General features: G+C 40.3%; 1 protein-coding gene across 2 annotated transcripts in view; it reads right to left on the bottom strand.

Moving 5' to 3' along the window:
* KCTD20 (potassium channel tetramerization domain containing 20) overlaps nt 1–15,381 on the bottom strand; it is a 68,943-nt gene extending 53,562 nt beyond the window's left edge. For both annotated transcript variants that reach the window (XM_020999441.2, XM_020999440.2), the window contains exon 1: nt 15,252–15,381. The gene's annotated coding sequence lies outside the window, so the exon portion shown is untranslated. The remainder of the gene's footprint in view (nt 1–15,251) is intronic.
* Nucleotides 15,382–18,766: the final 3,385 nt, after the last annotated feature.

Below are 18,766 nucleotides of genomic sequence, written 5' to 3' on the forward strand. Positions count from 1 at the left end.
AGGAGTAAGAAGGAGGCAGAAGAGGTGCAGGAGGTTAGGAGGGAGTAAAGTGGGTTGGGTTTATCCTACTCATTCAGAAATGAATTTTTATAATCTGAGTCTCACATTGGGGTTTGGGTTTGATCTGGATCTGCTTATTCTCCTGTCTTAATTCTGAGCTCTTTAACTTGATCTCAGACTTTTTCTCTTTTTTCTTTTTTTTTAGGCAATTGAGGTTAAATGACTTGCCCAGGGTCACACAGCTAGTAAGGTTTTTTTTGGGGGGGGAGTGTTTTGTTTGTTTTTTGGTGAGGCAATCAGGTTTAAGTAACTTGCCTAGGGTCACAGAGCTAGTAAGTGTCAAGTGTCTAAGGCCAAATTTGAACCCAGGTCCTCCTGCCTCCAAGGCCAGTGCTCTATCCACTGCACTACCTACCTGCCCAATCTTAAGACTGTTTCAAGAAAATCTTTAAGGCTAGAGGCAAGACTTTTCTGTGTTTTCATCTCATTTGGTCCGCCCAAAGGAACCAACAGTGCCTCTGTTTAGGATGGGACTCTTCTAGGAGTGAATTAATTTGTATTGATCAAAGGAATCTCCATCTGGCCATTGCTGACTCAGGTCCTTATAGCTACACCCAATGCAAATATGACAGAGGCTTTCACGTTTTAGAAACAAGCCAGCAGAAAGATTGGGAGGAGATCTTCATTATCTAGGTAAGGGGTGACCAAGGAGTGTGAATATTTTGTTGGCTGCCCACGTTTCATCTAACCTTCAGGCTGAGTCACAGTCTCTATCTTCAGAGAGATTGCTTTATGGAAGAGATGAGAGAGAGGCAAGGAGCAGAGAGCCAGACTAAAGACAAAAGATTTATTAGCATGCTAAGGACACTACTTGTTAGAACCAGCTTTAGCTTTCTCAGGAAATGCTATTTGGTTATGTAGCTGTATAGCAAGGGAAGGTTTAGGTTACATGGTCAATGAAGCATTTAACTGAACCAGTGGGGTATTGTTCTGCCATACAAGAAAAGCTGATTGTTGGACTTGACTTGGTTTCCATAATGAGAGGCTCCACAGTTTGTGACATCATCAGCTTGCCATTAACCAGGCTGTTAGTTCTTGCAGCCTGGCTTGTGGTTCTTTACAGATGGTTGGCTACAAAATCCCTCTAAGAGAAAAGAATGAGGCTGCCATTTTAGTCACACAATAGGTTTCTAAAATAGCATGTCTTTGCTTCCACAATGCAAGGGCGTAATTTTCAAAAGTACGCATTTTGCTTTTCCTTAAGAGGCAATATAGAGTAGCAGAGTCTGTGGAAAGGCATGGGCCTGGATCCTGCCTCAGAAATTTACTAGCTGTGTGACCACCCACAAGCCACTTAACTTCTCAATTACCCCATCTGTTAAATGGAGATAATGATACTCTTACTTCCTGGAAAATAGGACAGCTGTGAAGAAAAGGATTTGCAAACATTAAATGTACAAGATTAGGAGGTGGAACAGATAATAAAATAGCTAGCATTTATACAGCACTTTAAGGTTTAAAGCCCTTTACCAATCTCATCTCATTTGATCCTCACAACAGACCTGGGAGCTAGGTGATATTACTACCCCCATTTTACAGATGAGGAAACTGAGGCAAACAGCGGTTAAGTGACTTGTCCAAGGTTATACAATTAGTAAATATCAGAGGCAGGGAAGAGGTCTTCCCATTCTAGGTCCAGCATTCTATCCACTGTGCCACAAAGCTGCCTCTAGATGGACAACCTAAGTACTGCAGAGGTGACCATGGAATATTAAAAGGCCTGTGAAGTGGGAGGATCCTCCTATGGAGGATCTATGAATGGGCATGAAGAAGAACTGCTGAGGATGAGAAGACACAGATGGGCTGGGATTTGTGGTGTTAGGGGGCTTACTTAAATAGATAAGATCACAGATCCACTGGAGTGTAAATTTCATAAAAGGAGACAATCATAAGGGAACTCATAGTCTAATCCAACTTATTATTATTATTATTATTATTTTTTTTTTTTTTTTTTGGTCTGGACCTGTGCTTTCCTTAATAAAGAGTAATCCTAGTGAGGAAATTCCCTCTTGCCAATGCAGATCTGCAATTGCTTTCCTCTGACACTGCCACTGGTGCAGACCCTCAAAGGCCTTCATGACTATACTGCTATTTGGTTCCCCTGACTCCAGCTCACCTTCCACCTAACTGCCAAATTCATCTTCCTGAAGTACAGATCTGACCACATCACCCATCCCTTATTCAAGAGACTTCACTGGCTCCCTGTCTCCTCTAGAATCAAGCACAAAATCCAAGCCCTTCACAACCTGCCCCACCCCACCTTCTCCAGGCTTCTTACCCCTTGTACCCCAACCTCACGTATTCTGTGATCCACTGACACAGGGCCTCCTGGCTGTTCCTCAAACAGAACACTCCATCTCCCAAATCCAGACATTTTCACTGGCTGTCTTCCATACCTAGAAGTCTCTCCCTCCTCATTTCTACCTCCTGGTTTCCCTGGCTTCCTTCAAATCCCAGCTAAAATCTGACCTTCCACAAGAAGCCTTTCTTGATTCCCCTTAAATTTAGGGCCTTCCCTCTGTTGATTACTCCAAATTTATCCAATGTATGGTTTGTTTATACATAGTCGTTTGCATGTTGTCTCCCTTGGTCTGTGAGCTCTTTGAGAGCAAGGACTGTTTTTGCCTTTCTTTGTATCTTCAATGCTTAGCACAGTGCCTGGCATACAGTACGTTCTTAATAAATGCTTACTGGCTGACACAAAGTCTTAGAGAAGAGTTACCTGCCTGGGGCGCTGAAATGTTAAGTAACTTTTCTAGAATCAAGTAGCCAGTACAAGTTAAAGGCAGAACTTGAACCCAGGTCTTCCTGATTTAGGGGCCAGCTCTCTATCCAATACACCATACTGCTTCTTCATTCCTGATTGAAAGTCCAACCTATGCCTGGCCAAAAACTCCCTCAAAAAGGAAATCCAGAACTCAAATGAGGTGGAACCCACTCTTTCCCTCCTTAAGCAGAACTTTTGTAAAAAATATAATTGCTTCCCAGATCTGTGAAATATTCCTCCCATAAATCTGAGCTCACCCACAAATACACATAGACTCTGAGGGAAGAAAAAAAGGAAAGAAGGCAGGGAGGAAAGGAAGGAGGAAAGGAAGGAAAGAAAAAAGGAAGGAAGGAAGGAAAGAGAGAAGGGAGGAAAAAAAGCACTTATTAAGCATCCACTACATGTCAGGTACTATGCTAGTAATGTGGGAAGAGCAGAATCTACAGATTACTATGGCAGCAGACACATTTATAGGGAATTGTTGTTGTTTAGTTATATCTGACTCTTTGTGTGCCATAGCATGCCAATACTGTCCATAGAGTTTTCTCAGCAAAGACACTACAGTGATTTGCCATTTCTTTCTCAAGCGAATTAAAGCGAATGGGTTAAGTGAATTGCCCAGAGTCACACAGCTAGTATCTGAGGCTGAATTTGAACTCGGGTCTTCCTGACTCCAGGTCCAGCATTCTAGTCACTGCCTCTCTTGTAGGAAATACATATGCCCCAAAACTTTTGCCTTTTTTGTATCCCCCCATCTCCAAGCACAGTGCCTAGCACATGATAGGTACTTAATAAATGCTTGTTTGAGTTGATTTTATTACAGTCTCTCCAAAACGCATAACCAGAAATGAGCACAGAACTCCAGATAACACAAGACCAAGTCAGAGTACAGTGGGGCTACCTAGTCCTGTGCAGTCTTATATCACATTGTTAAGTCATGATGAATTTGTTGTCCATTAAAAACATATACTTCTTTTCCACATGAACTCTGGTTTAGCCTTATCGCCCTCTTTTTTTTTGTGCTTTGTGTTTGGGGAAGATGATTTTTGAAAATCTGCTTGAATTGAAATTTAATTGTATTTGAAATCGAAAATTTGAAAGTTTATTTTCTAGATGAAGATGAATTGTTGTTTCACTCTCAAAGAAGTTTATGAAAGTTCAATCCAAAAATGTACAATCCCCTGAATGCAGAAATTCCACTACTAGGTGTGGATACACCAAGCAGGTCATTGACCCCAAAAAAGGTTTTCACATACTTTGAAATATTTATAGCATCACTTTTTTGTAGTAGCAAAGGGCTGTAAATAAAGTAGATTCCCATTGACTGAGTAATGCTAAACAAATTGTGGTACATGAATATAATAGAATAGTACTGGGTTGCAAGATATGACGGACATGATGAAAACAGAAAAACAAGGAAAAATTACTTGAACTGATACAAAGCAAAGCCAAGAAACAATATACACAATGACTACATCAATGTAAATGGAAAGAACATCCCAAATATGGAAAGTGACTACTGAAAAATTCTAATAAACAAGTGTGGTCCCAAAGAAGACATATGAAAAGATTTCCATCTACCCCTAGATCCCCTTCCTTTGCAGAGTTGGAGGGGTGTTCCATGGATTTGGAACATTGAATATGACTTCAGATTTTTTTCAATGAATTGTTCAGTTTTGCTTACTTTTCCTCTATTTCTTCTTTACCCCCTTAATCCTTTGTTATATACGATTGTTCCCTGGGAGGGTGCAGGAGAGGAATATACAGGTAAATGTAAGAGATGTAAAACTCAAATATATCAATTTTTTTTTTAAAGTACAAGGTGGAGGGGGCATTAGGTTAGAGAATTAAGAACTTTCTAACTCTGAGTCACTAAACCCTGAGTAGTAAATGCTAGCATTAGTACTGGGCATCTTGGAGACCTAGTATGCTACCTTTACTTCCAGGTCACCTATTGTATTTCTTGCTATTTATTTTCACCTCTGATGAAAACAACGGCCCTGATAACAAGGATAACGTTAAGAGCAGCAGATAAGGGCAGTGGAAGGCTGGCTCTACCATTCTTACTTCACACCTCCTTCTTTAAACAACACCAAGGCCAGATGGGGTAGCTAGGTGGCTCAATGGATAGAATGCCAACCCTGGAGTCAGGAGGACCTAAGATCAAATTCAACCTCAGACACTTACAAGCTGTGAGACCCTAGGCAAGTCACTTCCCCTTGTTTGCCTCAGTTCCACATCTGTAAAATGAGCTGGAGAAGGAAATGGGAAACCACTCCAGTATCTCTGCCAAGAAAACCCCAAATGGGGTCATAAAGAGTCAGACACAACAAACTGATTAAACAACAATAGGACAGATTAAGAAAAGGACTCTAGGGGGCAGCTAGGCGAGGCAGTGGATAGAGCACCAGCCCTGATGGCAGGAGGACCTGAGTTCAAATCTGGCCTCAGACCAAAATACTTGACACTTACTAGCTGTGTGACTCTGGGCAAGTCATTTAACCCTAATTGCCTAAAAAGAAAGAAAAAAGAAAAGAAAAAGGACTCTAAGCAAGGCAAAGTAAAAGTGTCAGAACTGCTGGTATTAGAAGTTAACATTATATCTTCTTTCTCTGCAACACAATTTACTACTGGATAGTCTTGGGTCTTTTGCCTCATCTTTACTGGCCAAAATTCAAATTCAGCCTCAGTGTGACCCCTAGGTAACTCATTTAACCTCTCTCTGCCTCAGTTTCTTCAACTGTAAAATGGGGATAATAACAGCACCAACCTCACCAAGTTGTTGAGAGGATCAAATGAGAGATTTGTAAAATTCTTAGCACAGTCCCTGGACCACACTAGGTACCATCTAAGTGCTTATTCCCTTCCTCTCTCTTTTCCCCGAGGACCCCACCGTTTCCCATCATGGTCCCTGAAGTGCAAGGATCATGACAGCTGGTGATTCAGAGTGAGGAATGCTGAATCTGGAGGCAGAAGGCCTGGGTTTGAATCATAGGATCACTGACTCAGAGCTGTAAGGGACCTTAACCTCAGAAGTCATGTATATCCTCCCCCACCCCAACCCCCGCCCATTTTACAGCTGAGGAAATTGAGGCCAAGAGAAGTTAAGTGACTTGCCCAGGTAATAAATGACAGAGAATGGATCTGAACCTAGGTTTTCTGAATCCAAGTCCAATGGTTCCCTTTTACCACAATCCCGCCTCTGTTACTAATTACATGAGAACCTTGAGCAAATAAGCAGCTTGGTCTCCTGGGTCTCAGTTACCTCTTCTTTAAAATTAGGGTGTTGGACTAGAGGAACACTAAGGTCCCTTTTGGAGGAGCTAGGTGATGCCATAGTGCACACAGTGCCAGGCCTGGAGTCAGGAAGAATCATCTTTCTGAGTTCAAAACCAGCCTTCACACTCTTACTAGCTAGGTGACCCTGGACAAGTCATTTAACCCTGCTTGCCTCAGTTTCCTTGTCTTTAAAATGAGTTGGAAGAGGAAATGGAAAACCACTCCAGTATCTTTGCCAACAAAACCCCGAGTGGGGTCATGCAGAGTTGGACCTGACTGAAATAAGTAAACAACAACAAATACTGTACAAAATACAGAGCAACTATTTCCTTCTGCATATGAAGGGGCAGGGGGAGGGAATAAGTATTTATATAGCACCTACTATGTGTCATGCATTGTGCTAAGCATTTTACAAATATTATCTCATTTGGTATGAAAGAAAAAACCTAAGGACCTAAAACCTTGCCACTCCAAGTCAACAAGGTGGCACTATAATTAATGAAGCAAATATTACTTGGGAAGCATTAAAAGGGGTATGCACTGTAGAAACTGTTAAATAATCTCCTTATTACTCAGCCCTAATCAGATTAAAAGTGCTAGGATAAATGGCAGGTAGCAGTGAACTAGTATTTATTAAGCACCGACTATATATGCCAACCACTAGGCTAAGCTCCATAACAAAAATGATCCTAAGAATCTGGGAGGCAACTAGACAGCACAATGCATGAAGCACTGGACCTGAAGTCAGGAAGACAAGTGCAAATCCTACCTCAGATACTTCCTAGCTGGGTGACCCTGGACAAGTCACTTAAACTCTTCCTGCCTCAGTTTCCTCTTCTGTAAAATGGATCTAACAATAGCATCCACCTCCTAGGGCTGTTGTGATGACCAAATGAGACAATATTTGTAAAGCCCTTCAAAAACCTTAAAGCATTATATAAACACTAGCTATTATTATTAAATGATGCAAAGAATCCAAAATGGCATTTAAAGGATTAAAGAGATAAGAGATTAAAAGCATCAGAATGCTTTATCTTAGACAAAGTTGAAGGGAGATTTCAGAAGCACCTTTCAAACAAAAGATTACGATGGCCTTTTTTTTTCTCTTTTTAGGTTAAAGACAGAATATAGGAAATAATGCCACATAAGGAATTTCTAGAGAAACAAATTTCCCAGTGTGGGAAAATTATCTTCCCTAGAAGGCTTTAAAACCAATGTCTGAAATGAAAACATGTTTTGCTTCTCAAGTTCCTTTACAGACCCCATAAATTCTGTTTCTGTGATCTAAGGGATGAGCCTATAACCCTGGGACCATGTCTACAGGAAGCCACCTGATCATCCCCAGTGTCCTGACACACACTGAAGATGCTTGGGCTTGAAGCTGGTGTGCCAAGCCTTGCTGTCTGTTTCCTGAAATAGCTCTGAAAAGCTCTTATATTTTTTGATTTTCTGCAAACGGTTTATCTGACTTGCTTCTAACTTAAATGACTCACCCTGGTTTAATAGACGGATGGTGGCTTGTGCAAGGCAACCGTCATTCTGCAGGCAGCTGCCAATGTCTTTTCACTGTACCTGCCTTATTTATTCTTTTAAAGCAACCTGAGAGCTGTTCTTTATTTGGAAAGCAGCTCATAGGGATACGCTATCTCTTCTTGTTTGGTTGGAAGAAAACCTGGTGGGGAGAGAGTGGCTGCTTGTTTCAGCTGGGGAGGAGATGGTTCCAACCTGCTGGTGAGGTCAGGGTGGGAATGCAGGCTGGAATGTGAACAGGAGTACTGTCAGCCAGCCAGGCCACTGAGGCTGGAGTTGTTGTAGGGTGGGAGGGTTGGTGCTAGGAGGAGGGAGTGATCTATGCTTCCAGGAAACATTTCCCCCGTAGAGGTGCCAAGGGCATTTGTGTGTGTTTTCTAGTGGTACTAGACATGCAGTTCCATGCTAAAAAAAGGCTATTTGAGACACAAGGGGAGGAGGTAATTTTAAAAGTTTCTATTAAATCAGTATGGTTTTAATGTGTAGCTATAGATGACTTTGATTAAGATTATATTTGAAATTTCCTATAATAAAAAATGTTTTCCCCCTTGTAAACAGAAATATATAATAATTTTCCTAAATCATCCAACCTCTGGCTGTCCCTCATGCCTGGAACACTCTTCCTCCTCTGTTCTGACTACTAACCTCCCAACCAAAATCTCATCTTTTACTGGAAGCTTTCCTGGTTGTTGTTGTTGTTATTCAGTTATTTTAGTCATGTCTGACTTTTTGTGGCCCCATTTGGGGTTTTCTTGGCAAAGATACTGGAGTGGTTTACCATTTCCTTCCCCAGCTCATCTGACAGATGAGGAAACTGAGATAAACAAGGTTAAGTGATTTGCCCAGAGTCACATAGCTAATAAGTACCTGAGGCTGGATTTGAACTTGGTCAGGTCTTCCTCCTGCACTCCACTAGAACTCTATCCACTGCACCACCTAGCTGCCCTATTAATTCTAGTATCATCTCTCTGTTAATTTCCTATTTACCCTGTATGTAACTTGCTTTGTATATATTTGTTCACATATTGTCTTCCCCATTAGATTGTAAACTCCTTGAGGGCAGGGACTGTCTTTTGATTCTTTTTTTTTCTATCCCAAGTACTTAGCAGTACCAACATTTAGTAGGTATTTAATAAATGTTTATTGATTGACTGTTTGATCATTCCTCTCCCCCCCCCCAACCAATTCCCTAACTTCAAGTAGCCTGATAACAGATAGAGACTAACATTGGGAGAAAACACATTTGAATTCACAGATCTGCTAAGTCTAATATAACTAACAAACACATATCAAACTTCCCTAATTTAGACTAACTTGTAAGAAAGCCAGTCCCAATAAATTAAAAATTTGAAGTATATATTATTTGAAAAGAAATACAGAGAGGCAGCAATATACAGTGGAAAGAACACTGGAACTGAGTTCAACTCCTGCCTCTGATACCAGCTATTTTTATGACTTCTGGCAACTTGCTTTTTAACGTCACATCACACTATGGACTTGCTCAGTTTGTGGTCCTCTAAGACCCTTAAATCTTTTTCAGATGAACTGTGTGCTTTCCACATCTCATCTGCCTCCATTTCCTTACTCTAAAATGATGGGGGTACACTGGATGAGCTCTGCGGTTCCATTCAGCTCTCCATCTATGATCCTGTAAATTGTATGTGTGAAAATATCGAGTTCCCTAACTCAGATCAAATTGGTGGCAAAGATCAGCACCAAGTAATTAAAAGTGAGGAGTACAGAGCATTCGAAGAGAAATACCAGGTGGTACAGTGGATACAGGGCTGACCTTGAAGCCAGTAAGACCTGGGCTGAAGTCCTGCCTCCATCACCGCCTGACTTTGTGACCCTGACCAAGTCACCTAAACCCTCAGAGGTCTACGTAATGTAAGGAGAGAAGAGGAGAGGAGAGGAGAGGAGAGGAGAGGAGAGGAGAGGAGAGGAGAGGAGAGGAGAGGGGAAAAAATGGAAGGAGAGGAATTAAGGGGAGGAAGAGAAGAATGGAGAGGAGGAGAATAAAAGAGAAAAGAGAGGAGAGACAAAGAGCAGACGAATAGAGAGGGGAAGAGAGAATAGAGAAAGAAAAGAGAAGAGGGAAGAGGGGAGGAGAGGGAAACAGAGAAGAGAAGAAAGAAGAGAAAAGAGGAGAGAAAATAAGAAAAAAGAGAAGAAAATAAAAGCTTCCAACCTGCCTTGGTTAAAGGAAGCCCTTCACTATAGGAGCTCCCTATGTCAATGACATCACAAGCCCAGTCCCCACCCCTGTTTCAAGCAAAAAACTAACAGACTAAGCACAGAAGCACTGTTAGAAATGCTATCAAGCAGAAGTCTTTCAAACTGACATTGACGAAGAGATAAGAATGAAACTGTCAGAAAGGAAACAGAAGATGCTTGCATTGGTTTCTAGTCTAATGCTCCAGGAATCTGTGCTGTTTAATACTTTTGTCAATGAAAGGCATAGATGGCCATGCTAAATTAAATTTGTAGATGACACAAAGCTTGGAGGGATAGCAAACATGCTAGATGTCAGCTGAGATTTAAAAAAAAATTCTTAATAGGTTAAAACATTGTCCTGCAACTAGTTAGATGAAATTTAATAGAGATCAATGTAAAATCTTATACTTAGGCTTAAGTAATCAATTATACAAACAGAAGATAGAAAAGGCAGGGAATTCATCTGCAAAAGATCTAGGGGGGAACAGGAGTTAGGGGAATACAAATTCAAAAAGTCAACAGAGTGCTATGACAGCCAGAATCTAATGATGCAATCTTAAACTGAACCGAGAGACAGAATGTCAATCAACCAACAAGCATTTATTTAGCACCCACTGTGTGCCAGGTACTGTCCTGACCTAGTAATGACTGCACAGTTGTTATCCACCCTAGTTAGACTGTAACTGGAATATTTGATTCAATCTGGACACCACAACTTAGAAATGGCACTCACAATAATAATGCCTGGCATTTATCTAAGACTTTAAGGTTTACAAAGCATTCTGCATAAGTCAATTCATTTGATCCTCACAATAACACTGTTAGAAAAGTGTATACTGTGAAGTTGGTTTGAAAAAAAAAATCTATGTGTATTGATTACATTTTATTCTGTTGCACATTGTTCAGCCACTTGTTTCCTGGCAGGAGTGGATCTAAATTAGTCTTAACTTAATAATAGGTAGCATTTATATGTGAATGTTAGGTTTGCAATTTTTTTGTTGTTGTTTAGTCATTTAAGCTGTGTCCGACTCTGTGACCCCATTTTTTGGGAGGGGTGTTGGCAGAGATACTGGAATGGTTTGCCATTTCCTTCTCTAGTTCATTTTACAGGTAAGGAAACTGAGGCAAAGAGGGTTAAGCCTTGCCCCGGGTCACATAACAATAGTTACGCACCTGAGGCCATATTTGAACTTACGAAGATGAATGTTGCTGATTCCAAGCCCAGTGCTCTATCCATTACGGCCACCTAGCTGCCCCTAGGCTTATGACGTTCTTTACAAATATTATGTCATTTGATTTGAATAGGTGCTATTATTATCCCCATTTTACAGATGAGGAAACTGAGGCAGACAGAGGTCAAGTGATTTGCCCAGGGTCTAACACAGCTAGTAACACAGCTGATGCTGGATTTGAACTCATGTCTGACTCTAAGTTCTGAGCTCTATCCATGGTTCCACCTAGCTTCCTCTTACTAGAGGCATGAGCCAGTGCAGTGAGGACAATGATCATGTTAAGTGAGGAGTAACTGAATGAACTTGGCACGAGGTTTAGCTTGGAGAAAAGAAGACTAGGTGGCAGGGGGAGGAGTAATAGAAAGAAAGCTGCCCTCAATTATAGCTAAGAGCATTTAGATAGCACTTTAAGACTTGCAAAGTGCTATACATATTACCTTGTTTAATAATTTAAATGTCATTTATGAGAACTATTAGTTGCATTATGTTTGGTCCCAGAAGACAGAATGAGGAATGATGGGTCCAAGATGAGATTTCTCAACAATGAAAGATATCCAAAAGTGGAATGGGCTACTTTGGAAGGCAGTGGGATCTGTGTCACTATCAGTCTTCAAGTCAAGACTGGATGCCCACTTGTCAGGCATGTTGTATAAGGAACTGTTGTTCACATACAGGTCTTGTGAAATGACCCGGGAGGTCTCTTCCATCTCTAAGATTCTAGGAATGGTATGTTCATACATAATGGTTAGCTATGAATTCTAGGAACCCAAGAAAAACTCAGAGAGTGCCTCCTTCTAATAAGGCTTCTTCTCTCCACCATTCCATCCATCATCTCTTAAGAAATGCTATGCTAGCTAGCTGTAGTGGTACACACCTGAAATCTCTGCTATGAGGCTGAGGCAGGTAGATCTCCTGAGCTTGGGAGTTTTGAGTTGCGGTGGACTAAACTGATCAGATGTCCATACTAAGGTAGGTATTAACATAGCAAGCCCCCAGCAGTGGGCAACCAGTCACCTGACTAAGGAAGGATAAACCAGCCCAAGTTGGAAAAGGAACAAGTCAAAGCTCCTGTGGACCAGTCAAGGTGGGACCACCCATGAGCCTAAGAGAAATTAGGAGACGCAGTCTTCCTTTTTTTTTTTTTAGGGAGTTATTCTCCTATACTAATAGTCAGTTTAGTTCAGTGTTCTATTTCTGCTACAGGTACAAAGTGACATTATTAGATAGGGCATGGATTTTGTGTGTGTGTGTGTGTGTGTGTGTGTGTGTGTGTGTGTGTGTATGATATCAAACACAAAATGTTAAGGCCACACAAAAATACCTTAATAAGCTGAATCTATAATCCATGGATATGTTGAAATCCTTCTTAAAGAGGCAGGGTAGTGTAGTGGACAGAGAGTTGGCCTCAGGGCCACAAGGACCTGCATTCAAGTCTCATCACTGACACATACTCACTGTGTGACCCTGGGCAAATCACTTAACCTCTCAGTGCTCTAGGCAACTCTCTGAGACTATAAACTACAGAGAAGGTGTCACTTTGTATTGGTTGAGAGAGTTCTCTGGTTAATGAGTTCCCTAAACTAAAGAAGTCACAGGTCCAGTCCCCATTTTAAAACTATTCAAATTTTGTTGTTGTTCAGTTGTTTCAGTTGTGTCTGACTCTCCATGACCCCCTTTGAGGTTTTCTTGGCAAAGATATTGGAGTGGTTTGCTTTTTCCTTCTCCAGTTCTTTTTTTTTTTTTTTAAACAAATGACAAACTGAGGCATGCAGGGTTAAGTGACTTGCCCAGAGTTACACAGCTAGTAAGAGTCTCAGGCCAGATTTGAACTCAGGAAGAGGGTCTTCCTAACTTCAGGCCTGGCACTCTATCCACTTCTCCACCTAATTGCCCTATTCATATTTTTAGTTCATACCAACTCAGAGCCCAGCCCTACTCCCTGTTCAAATCAATACTTCCTCCTTTTGTCCTAAATCTGCTTATTTCAAGCTTCAAAGGGCTGGCCCCCTATTGAGTATCCCAGGATCTGGTGAACAAATCTGTGCTTCGTGAATTTATAAAATGTGATAATATCTCTCCTCATACTTGATCTTTCTAGCCTATAGGATTCTATTTTTAAATCTACCCTCGAATGAAAGTGCCTTTTATCAGCTTAGCTGTCCTTCGGTAATATGTCTTTCTTGGGTCTAGAACTAGAAATGCATATAATATTTTAATTATGCTAACAAAGAATTTTTCCAAACTTCTCTAACTCCAGTTATCCTAGAACAAAGTCCAGGCTGGGGATGAGAGAGGGTAGAATAGTCATGAGGCCCAGAGTCACAGAAATAATGCCCAGAGGATCACAGATCTGGAGATGGAAGGGTACCAATGAGGAAATTGGTGGTGTCAGAGGTGGGATTTGAACCCAAGCTCCCTAATTCCAGGGATAAGAAATAATGTCCAAACTGAGACTGGAGAGATCAGTAACACAGAGCATCACCAGTTACTCCTAAAGGTTAAGCCTTCATCTTAGAATGAAAATGATTAGGGGATGTGGGAGTGCCCAGTTTATCATCAGACATTGTATAAAGCAGAGAGAGTTCTGGCAGGAGCTTTAAGAAGTCAGTTTAGCTGACAAACAGTTCTGAGATACAGGGGATACCTTAAGTATAGGAAAGTACTTTCCTGGTACCCCCCCTCCACCATCCCTTTGCCTATCCTACTTTACCACGTTCCTTTCCTTCTTGAGGGTCAAGGCTTCTAAACAAGATCCAGAGAGAAGAGAGAATTATAGGTTGGAAACAAATCAGGAACTTTTTATTCTTCCAAGGCATTATCGGGTGCATTTTGATATTCCTAAAAATCCAAAAATGAACTTTGCCCCCAGAAGCATCAAAGATGGACTGGCTTTCCAGTAATACTTGTGTTTTTAGGACACCTTTATCTAGCACCCCATTTTTTTCTTGTGTTACTTACACTTAGAGAGGCAGTGTGGTGTGATGAATAGAAAACCAGACTCAAAACGAAGAAGACCTGGTTTCATGTCCTGCCTCAGACAGCACTTACAGTGTGATCCTGGACAAGTCATTTAACTTTTACATGCCCTAGGCAACTCTTTAAGACTATAAATTGTAATGAAATTGCCAAGTGACTCCCCATGGGTAGGGGGAAATCAGGTCCAGTCCCTATCCCTCTTTACAATTTATTTTGCGTGTGAATAAAGTATCTGTAGTAGTTTTACATAATTTGGTGCTAACAAAGCACTTAAAAGTTTGTTCTCATAAGCAGGTTAATCATTCTTCCTCACAGTCTTATTTATGCTGCTAATTTGGTCAAATCCCTTTCTATTTTATACAGCAAAGGTATAATTGAGCCTAGGCAATCTCAGAACAGCAAATTCTAAAATACTTGAGATCTTCTATTAGTGAGGTTTTTGCCGTAAAGCAGGATTAGGCCTGCTAACCTGAAAATACCAAGTTTTCAAAGGAAAAAAAAAGGGCTGGCTTTAAAAGAAAACTACCTCCAGAAGTCTTATCTTTTGTACTCCTAACTAGGGGAGAAATGATACAAGCCAGTAAGGTTGGGGTGGGGGGACTGAGGAAGGATACGGTGAGAGGAGGCTCTGGGGAGAGAAGTGAGCGGACTGCGAAGCCTGCAGTGCCCCCATACATAGCTGAGCAGCCCAAGACTCATCCCCGTATACAATGTTTCTTATGAACCCCAGGAAACGACAAAAAGCATTCTACAAATGCACACTGACCACCCCACTGACCGTGCTCTCATCATTTCTCTAAAGGCAAGCTAGAAGCTTACGATCAAGTTTCACCGTATATAAGCTAAAGTCTTCTTAGATTTCGTATTTGGAGGATCTCTGTGCGTACCTACGCGCACGGGTCGGGGTCTCGCGTTCTTGTGGCTATACAGAACACAGTTCGATGTATTTACCAGCATCTTTTCTGATAAAGAAATGGAGACTATACGCCTCTGTGTAGCCCCAGCCCTGCATGGCAGCTCGGGTTTCCGCTTCTGCCCCGTCCCATTTTTTTTTTTTAAGCGGAATCGCACAGAAAGACTCCAGTATTCGAGCGAGCGCACAATAGGAAACTTAGACTCCTTCCCGGCCCCCCAGCTCCTCTCCGCTCCCCCACCATCCAGAGCCCTCCAGTGCAACCCAGACGATGACTTACTTTTCACTGCTGTGTTCCTGGCAGCTCACTCATTCTGGGCACGGGAAATCCGCCCTTTAAAGGAGGCAAAGGTTGCGCCCCGGCGCAGCGCCCGAGTCCCCACTGTTTGTGCTGCAGTGGCCACACTCCCCGCCCCTAGCTTAAAGCCAGACAGGCTGAGTCACATACATATGTCAAATTAAAAGTCCTCGCAAGCTAAGAATGCTGGGAAGGGCTTTTGTTTACAACTTGAAATCTCCCAGAGGGAAGATACACACGTTTCTATGGTCTATCCCTCCCATCTCATGGGTCAACTAATTCCAAGAGCTCTGTACCCGACACTTTTAAAGGCGTTGTTTTATGAGAAATCTTTCCCTTCTCAATTGCCCTCTACTTCCCTCCACATACTACACTGGGGTATTACAGAGCACTCCTATTTTCCCTCTTGGTGCCTTTGCACCCGGCTGACCCCATGCCTGGAATGCTCTCCTTTCTCCCCTCTACCTCTTGGTTTCTCTGGCTTCCTTCAAGACGCAGCTCAATTCTCATCTTCTGTAGGCCTTTCTCGCTCCCCCAGCTGCTAGTGACTTCCCTTTCAGATAACCTCCAGTCTACTGTGCATATACCTTGTATGTTATTTATCTCTTCTATCAGAATGTGAGCCTTCTGAGGACTGGAACTGTTTTTACCCTTTTTTTGGGCTAAGTTCCTGGCACTTAGTAATGGATTAATAAATGTCTTTTTTTAATTGAATTTTATTTTTCAATTAATAGAAATCTAAATTTATATTAAATTTAAATCTAAATGCTTTTTGACAGATGAATTAGTTGATGGATTGATTTCTGTTAATTGCATAATAATGTTCAGTTTAACTTTCTCCTGATCTCATAAATGGAAGTAAAATTTGAAAGTTGAGTCATATTGCTGTTGTGGAATGTCCTTCATTTTCAAGCTATATCTTTTAAATGAAATATAATTAAAATGTCTTAAACTACAAACAAGTGTATAAATTAAAATCCCAACAGCTCTATCATCAACAGAGATCATGAAAAAGAAAGGAGCCCTTCTATTCCATTCAAAATTTAAGATCATACACAATGTAAGATCATACAACAGCAGAACTGGAGTTTTCAGCTTTTTCACTGAGTCAATTCAAAATGCGATGCAATTGATCTGATCAATTTTTTAAAACACCCATTTAAAAATCACCTAAAACCCAAGTAAAGGACTTTCAGATCAATTTAATAGCCAATATGGACACTATCTACATTTCTTCCTGTAACAGTGGAATAATCATTTAAGGTTGAATATATCTTTCAGTATAATTTACAAAAATAATAGTTATTACAAGTCACAGTGAATAATAATGATGATGATGATGATGATGGTAGCTAGTATTTGTACACCCCTATAGGATTTGCAAAATGCTTTACAAATATTTTCTCATTTGATCCTCTAATTAACTTTGGGAGGTAGATGTTATTGTATTTCCATTTTATAGATGAGGAAATTGAGGCTGAGAAAGTCTAAGTGATTTGCCTCAGATCACAGAGCTAGTAAGCATCTGAAGCTGCCTTTAAACTTAGGTCTTCTTGACTCAAGGTCCAGCTCTATCTGCTGTGGTCACCTAGCTGCCTCTGTAGACAGAGGGTGGATATCCCACCTCTGATGCATACTGACCATGAGACCTTGGGAAAATCAATTTACCTTCATTAGAGCTCTAGGTCATTCTACTCATCTCAATATAGGAACCCCCCCCAAAACACTATTTTAAAAAATTTAATTTGTATGAATTAAAGAAAAATCATAGTGTTTTTGGTATCAAATTTAAAAATAAAACACACTTCTCTCTCTCTCTCTCTCTCTCTCTCTCTCTCTCTCTCTCTCTCTCTCTCTCTCTCTCTCTCTCTTTCTATATATATATATAGTGTGTGTGTGTGTGTGTGTGTGTGTGTGTGTGTGTGAACTTGTTAGCAGGAGTGTGAACTCTTTTGACCAGTGGAAAGTTTGCAAAGATAAAGCTTGTCAATGTGGATTCTATCCAGTTGAGAGTTCCTGTGTAAATTGATAACATGTTTATCTCTCACTACTTACATTGTCAATTTACAAACTGCCTTTTCTTATCCCTCATTCTGTATGCATAGGTCAAAATAGCTCACATCCCTATAACAACAGAGTTCTGGCCTCTTAATTTGTTTAATTCTTAGATATGATAATGAGAAGAGAGTCCACAGTAAATAGAGAGTAAGCATTGGAGTCTGGAAGACCTGAGTTCAAGTCCCATTTCTAATGCATACTGGCTTTATGTCCCTTTGAAAGTCACCTAATCTTTCAGTGCCCCAGGCAATGTTTGAAGACTTTAAGTTTTAGAAAAGGTTCCAATCTGTACTTATAGAGGATAAATTTTTTTTACTCAGCAGTTCACTGGACCAGTTTCCATTCTAGTGAAAATAATGATAACTTCAAAAAATTGAAACAATTGAAATTCTTATCCAAAACATATAATTGGACAAAATAGTTTCTGATAATTTCCTTTATTTCTTCGTCAATTGTTAGTTCTCCTTTTTCATTTTATACAGTTTGTATTTTAAAAATCATATTAGCTGTTTATATTAGGTGTATTTGGTTTTTTTTAAAAGCTCAGTTTCAACGATTTATTCGTTAGTCTTTTTGCTTTTAGTTTTGCATGTTTTATCCCCAGAATAGAACCTATGCTTCTTAACGGTAGGGACTTTTTTGGTTTGTCTTGGTAGTCTCAGAATCTAGTACAATGCTTTGCACATAGTAAGCACTTAATAAATACTTGTTGATTGCATTGATGTGTATTAGAAGCTACCAGATGGCCTGCATCTTGTCCTAGGGACAAAAATCCCCAGCTCTGATACACCTCCCTTTTGTTATCAAAGTTGTTTTATGTTTCAAGAAATCTTTTATGATCATTACGTATGTAACATATGAAAGAAAATCTTTAATCAATGCTTTTTTATATGGTTAACAAACAGTAAAAATGGTAGGATCTTATATTCTCTCTGCCTTTTAATTATGTAATTGTAAAGATGTGATCTGTATTAGAATATTCTTTTCAATAGCCTATTACCATCTTACATTTTAATTGAAGATGTCATATATACATATGCTTACATATATATATATATATATATATATATATGTTTGTGTAATTTTGAAAAGAGAGTTAATAAAGATGAGAAATTAGACACATGGGCTAGCAGTTTTTGACCTCTCAATCACCTGTTCTTGATGGTAGAAGCCAAGTGTGGTGGGTGGCTCTACTTTCACCGATAGAGAAAACAATTGTTAATATAAATACTCACAGAATTTTTCCATTTTTATTTGTTTGTTGTCCTCCTTCCAGTTTCATACTGTTGGAACGACCTAACTCAATTCGATCTTATATTAAGCTTTTGGTGAAGTTTTTTATCCTCCATATTTTGCTGTCCTATATGTCCATCTTTGCATTGAAGTCACTGCTATTAAAATATATGTTGATTTAGTTCTAGAGATCTTATTGAGTACTT

This window comes from Phascolarctos cinereus, unplaced genomic scaffold (genome assembly GCF_003287225.1).
Source record: "Phascolarctos cinereus isolate Bilbo 61053 unplaced genomic scaffold, phaCin_HiC Scaffold_5;HRSCAF=322, whole genome shotgun sequence".
Classification (NCBI taxonomy): Eukaryota; Metazoa; Chordata; class Mammalia; order Diprotodontia; family Phascolarctidae; genus Phascolarctos; species Phascolarctos cinereus.